Source organism: Pelophylax lessonae, assembly GCF_965119305.1.
Source record: "Pelophylax lessonae genome assembly, chromosome: 12".
NCBI classification, from domain to species: Eukaryota; Metazoa; Chordata; class Amphibia; order Anura; family Ranidae; genus Pelophylax; species Pelophylax lessonae.
Window position 1 is genome coordinate 222,820,890 of NC_138779.1, and position 5,886 is coordinate 222,826,775.

A 5,886-nucleotide genomic window follows, 5' to 3' on the forward strand; every position below is an offset into this window, starting at 1 on the left:
GGGGAGAGACCTACAGACTGACTCTCCTACTGGGTCCTAGAGACACCCACTACAGCCAGCTGGGGAGCCTGCAGACTATTCCACCAATCACCTCTCTGCAGAACATCGCTCCCTCCCCCTCCTGACAGATCCATATTGATATATTCTGCAGATTATTCCATCACTGACCCCTCTACAGATCTGCAGAACATCACTCCGTCCCCTCCTGACAGATCCATATTCTGCAGATTATTCCATCACTGACCTCCCTACAGATCTGCAGAACATCGCTCCGTCCCCTCCTCCTCTTGACAGACCCAAATTGATATATTCTGCAGATTATTCCATCACTGACCCCTCTACAGTCTGCAGAACTTCGCTCCCTCCCCCTCCTGTCAGATCCTTATTGATATATTCTGCAGATTATTCCATCACTGACCCCTCTACAGTCTGCAGAACATCGCTCCCTCCCCCTCCCCCTCCCCACAGATCCATATTGATATATTCTGCAGATTATTCCACCACTGACCTCTCTACAAATCTGCAGAACATCGCTTCATCCCCTCCTCCTGACAGACCCACATTGATATATTCTGCAGATTATCCCATCACTGACCTCCCTACAGATCTGCAGAACATCGCTCCCTCCCGTCCCCCTCCTGACAGATCCATATTAATATATGCTGCAGATTATTCCACCACTGACCTCCCTACAGATCTGCAGAACATCACACCCTCCCCTCCCCCTCCTGACAGACCCACATTGATATATTCTGCAGATTATCCCATCACTGACCTCCCTACAGATCTGCAGAACATCGCTCCCTCCCGTCCCCCTCCTGACAGATCCATATTAATATATGCTGCAGATTATTCCACCACTGACCTCCCTACAGATCTGCAGAACATCACACCCTCCCCTCCCCCTCCTGACAGATCCATATTAATATATTCTGCAGATTATCCCATCACTGACCTCCCTACAGATCTGCAGAACATCGCTCCCTCCCGTCCCCCTCCTGACAGATCCATATTAATATATGCTGCAGATTATTCCACCACGGACCTCCCTACAGATCTGCAGAACATCACACCCTCCCCTCCCCCTCCTGACAGACCCACATTGATATATTCTGCAGATTATCCCATCACTGACCTCCCTACAGATCTGCAGAACATCACACCCTCCCCTCCCCCTCCTGACAGATCCATATTAATATATTCTGCAGATTATTCCAGGACTGACCTCCCTACAGATCTGCAGAACATCGCTCTGTCCCCCCCCCCCCCCCTCCTGACAGACCCACATTGATATATTCTGCAGATTATCCCATCACTGACCCCTCTACAGATCTGCAGAACATCGCTCCCTCCCCCCCCCCCCCCTCACAGACCCACACTGATATCCTCTGTATTGGAGGATTGTGTGACCCTCTAACAGATGTTTTTGTAATGTGACCCCCCCTCCCCCCCCCTCCAATTTGTTGCGGCTTCCATTGTTTTATTTTTACACCCCATTAATGATTCCTTGTGTCCCATTCACACCCTATTACCACATTCCACACCCGCTGACTACCCCCCCCCCCCCGGGTGCTGGGGGGGGGGGGGTAAAGTACAGCAAAGTGAAGATTTAAAGGGGTTCTCTGTGTATCAGAGGGGGGAGGGGGGATTCCCCAGAATTGTGGCCTTGTACCCCCCCAAAGGACATTGGCACCCCTGGATGGCGTATCGGACATTGGCGGGATAATCATCAGAACTTTGTGGGGGGGGGGGAGGGGGGGGGTCTCACATTGTCCAGAAATTTGGAAAGAGGTTTTATCTTTTTTTTTTATTGTTCTCGGAACACAAAACATCGAATAAACAGGAGAAGAGTGAAGACAGATGTGTGATGGTGGAGAAGGAGCCCTGAGGGGCCCCCGGGGGTCCCATCCGGGGACAGGAACAATCCTGACAACCAGTAAGAGCCGCTTCACACTATAGAGACGTCAGACATTGCATGCGATTCACCCCCCCCCCCGCAAATCACATGAGATGTCTGCGCCATGTGATCTCCGCCATACAGATTGTACGGCTGAATTCGCATCGCATTCGGACCAAAGTCGCACAGGACCATTTTTTTGGTCAGCGCCAGAATCGGATCGCATGGGTGTTCACAGGTATGCGATCCGATTCATGTCCGAACTGACAGCACTGCGATATGTGAACGGATCTGGGGGTGTCGTTAACCTTGTATTGACACCCCCAGCGATTCTCATATGGCCGTGTGACCTGCCTGTAAGTCGGGTGCGATGCAGAACTCGCAGTGACTTCGCTGGGTTCCCGCATCGCGCCAAGTAGTAACAATAATCATAATAATAAAATAAATGTTACTAATTAACGAATAATGTTATTTTATAATTGCCTCCCATTACAGACAGTTAAATAGTGAAAACAAAATCATTGTTGATCCTGCCGGAAATCCGATCATCGGATAACTTCCTGCACTCCCTGCCTGTGCAGATACATTGTCCTCAGCAATCTATGTGGACTACAGAACACTTCCCATCTATACTATTATTATTATTATTATCATCAATAATATTTACTAAATAATAATATAATAATAATTACTAAATAACAATAATAATAGTGATAATAATGAAATAAAAATATTATTTGTTATTTAGGAATTATTAAACAGAAAAAAAACGTGTAACGCTAACAATAAATGGCGACATAAATGAATAATCATAGACAATGTGCATAATTGTAAATGAAGACAATAAAAAGTCCATCTAATAGTCCTTAGATGAAAAGGAATTCACACAGAAAATTGTGTTAAATGAAAAGGAACCACAAGTCCCAGCATGCAGATGTTATCCAGACTTCCTCTCACAGCAAAACAGGAAGAGATCACCCGTGGGATAAACACTCCAAATAGCAACTTACCAGATCACAATGGCCACCCAAACTAATGGAGAGGCCAGTAGCACTTAACAAGGGGTTAACCAAAAACGCCAGGTGTCCATCCTCAGGATGTCAGGGTGGGAACACATCCATGAGAAGGTCATAGGAGCCATAGAGGTAAAAGGGGGTACCATAGGCACGTAGCGTCATACTGTTTTAAAACTGCAATCTAGTTTATTAAAAAAGGTGCTCTCACATGGTCACCCCCTAGGACGAAACGCGTTGGACGGTACCAGACGTGACGTCGCCACGCCCCCTTAGCCGGCATTTCATCTATGAGTGTGGGTACGCCGCTGCTCCTATTGTTATCAGCGTTTCACTATATGGATATGCCTGACTGTTCTTATACCGTGTGAGAGCACCTTTATAATAGTCAGGCAACGTGGACCCCTTAGCAATACTGCATGTGGGTCTGACAAGTTTCTCATCCCGGCCAATCAGGAGGCGGAAGATATGGAACACAGAAGCCGGCGGGTATCAGGGGAGCTGTGAGCCCAGGCCCGAGGCTCTGTTTGCAGGTAAGGACCTGGAGGGGTTTGTTTGGGCCCCCAAAAGATTTTTTTATCACCAGTCACCACTGGTTACCGGCATCTGAGAATTGGCAGCACATAGATTTCCAGATCCAGCCGGGTCCTTTCTGGGAACCCTTGGAGAAATGACATGCCAATATTCTCTGTGCATATTCTTCCTGAATGTGAGTGGGCAGTCAGGTCATGTTGAGCCATTACCCCATGGTTTAAACCACTTCCCACCTCACTAATCATCAGATAACCTCCCTTCCCCCTGCAGGGGGCAACTTTGCTGTATTATTAAAACCAGACAGAAGATAATAAACATGGAGGCACACCAATCACAATAGATTAAACCCCAGGATACGTCCAGGATGGGGGGAGGGGGCACAGCTTACCTACCTCCATATTACTGCACCCTCCACCCCGCTCCTTTCTGTCCGTCATGTGGGAACCCCCGGCTGGTGATTTGGGGGAAGGGTTATCAGACACGCCCACTGCTGGATCCTTGTTGTCTCTCACATACAGAAAATCCTGAACAGGAGAAAAAAAAAAGTAATAAAATAACCACAAATTGTATCTACAGCTGCCTCCGAAATGAGATAGTGAGACTGGAAGGTTACTTACCGTTCTTCTATCCCCTCTTCTGCCTCTTCCTATTCGTTTCCACCCTCTCCCTTCTCTTGCCTCCTTCCATTTCCCCTTCCCCTTTCTCTCCTGCCCTTTCCATTTCCCCGCCCCCTTTCCCTTCCTCTCCTGCCCCTTCCATTTCCCCCTTTCCCTTCCCCTTCCTCTCATGCCCCTTCCATTTCCCCCTTTCCCTTCCTTTCCTGCCTCTTCCATTTCCTATTAAATTCCCTCGCTCCCTTTACTCTTCCCCTGCCCCCTTCCATTTCCTCCCTCTCCCTTCTTCTCTTACCCCCTTCCATTTCCCCTCCCCCTTTACCTTCCTCTCCTGCCCCCTTCAGTTTCCTATTTATTTCCCCCTCTCCCTTCCCTCTTCCCTTTCTCTCCTGCCCCCTTCCATTTCCTATTAATTTTCTCCTCTTCATTCCTTCTTCCCTTCCATTTCCTATTAATTCCCTCCTCTCCCTTCTCCCTCCTCTCCCTTCCCTTCCTCCCCTGCCCCCTTCCATTTCCTATTCATTTCCTCCTCTCCATTCCTTCTTCCCTTCCTCTCCTGCCCCTTCCATTTCCCCCTTTCCCTTCCCCTTCCTCTCATGCCCCTTCCATTTCCCCCTTTCCCTTCCTTTCCTGCCTCTTCCATTTCCTATTAAATTCCCTCGCTCCCTTTACTCTTCCCCTGCCCCCTTCCATTTCCTCCCTCTCCCTTCTTCTCTTACCCCCTTCCATTTCCCCTCCCCCTTTACCTTCCTCTCCTGCCCCCTTCAGTTTCCTATTTATTTCCCCCTCTCCCTTCCCTCTTCCCTTTCTCTCCTGCCCCCTTCCATTTCCTATTAATTTTCTCCTCTTCATTCCTTCTTCCCTTCCATTTCCTATTAATTCCCTCCTCTCCCTTCTCCCTCCTCTCCCTTCCCTTCCTCCCCTGCCCCCTTCCATTTCCTATTCATTTCCTCCTCTCCATTCCTTCTTCCCTTCCTCTCCTGCCCCTTCCATTTCCTATTAAATTCCCCCTCTCCCTTTACTCTTCCCCTGCCTACTTCCATTTCCTCCCTCTCCCTTCTTCTCTTACCCCTTCCATTTCCTATTCATTTCCCCTCCCCCTTTACCTTCCTCTCCTGCCCCCTTCAGTTTCCTATATATTTCCCCCTCTCCCTTCCTCTCCTGCCCCCTTCCATTTCCTACTCTTCATTCCTTCTTCCCTTCCATTTCTTATTAATTTCCTCCTCTCCCTCCTCCCCTGCCCGCTTCCATTTCCTCCTCTCCATTCCTACTTCCCTTCCTCTCCTGCCCCCCTCCCTTTCCAATTAATTTCCTCCTCTCCATTCCTTCCTCCCCTGCCCCTTCCATTTCCTATTAATTTCCTCCTCTCTCTTCCTTCTTCCCTTCCTCTCCTGCCCCCTTCCATTACCTATTTATTTCCCCTCTCCCTTCCTGTCCTGCCACCCTTTCCTATTCGTTTCCCCCTCTCCCTTCCCTCTTAAATACCTCTCCTGCCCTCTTCAATTTCCCCCTCTCCCTTCCTCTCATGCCCCCCATTTCCTGTTTATTTCCCCCTCTCCCTTTCCTCTTCCCTTCCTCTCCTGCCCCTTCCATTTCCTATTAATTTCCTCCTCTCCATTCCCTCTTCCCTTCCACTCCTGCCCCTTCCATTTCCTATTCATTTCCCCTCCCCCCTTCTGCTCCTTCCATTCCTTCTTCCCTTCCATTTCCTATTAATTTCCTCCTCTCCCTTCCTCTCCTGCCCCCTTCCATTTCCTCCTCTCCATTCATTTGGCCCCTGCCCCCTCCATTTCCTCCTCTCCATTCCTTCCTCTCCTGCCCCCTTCCA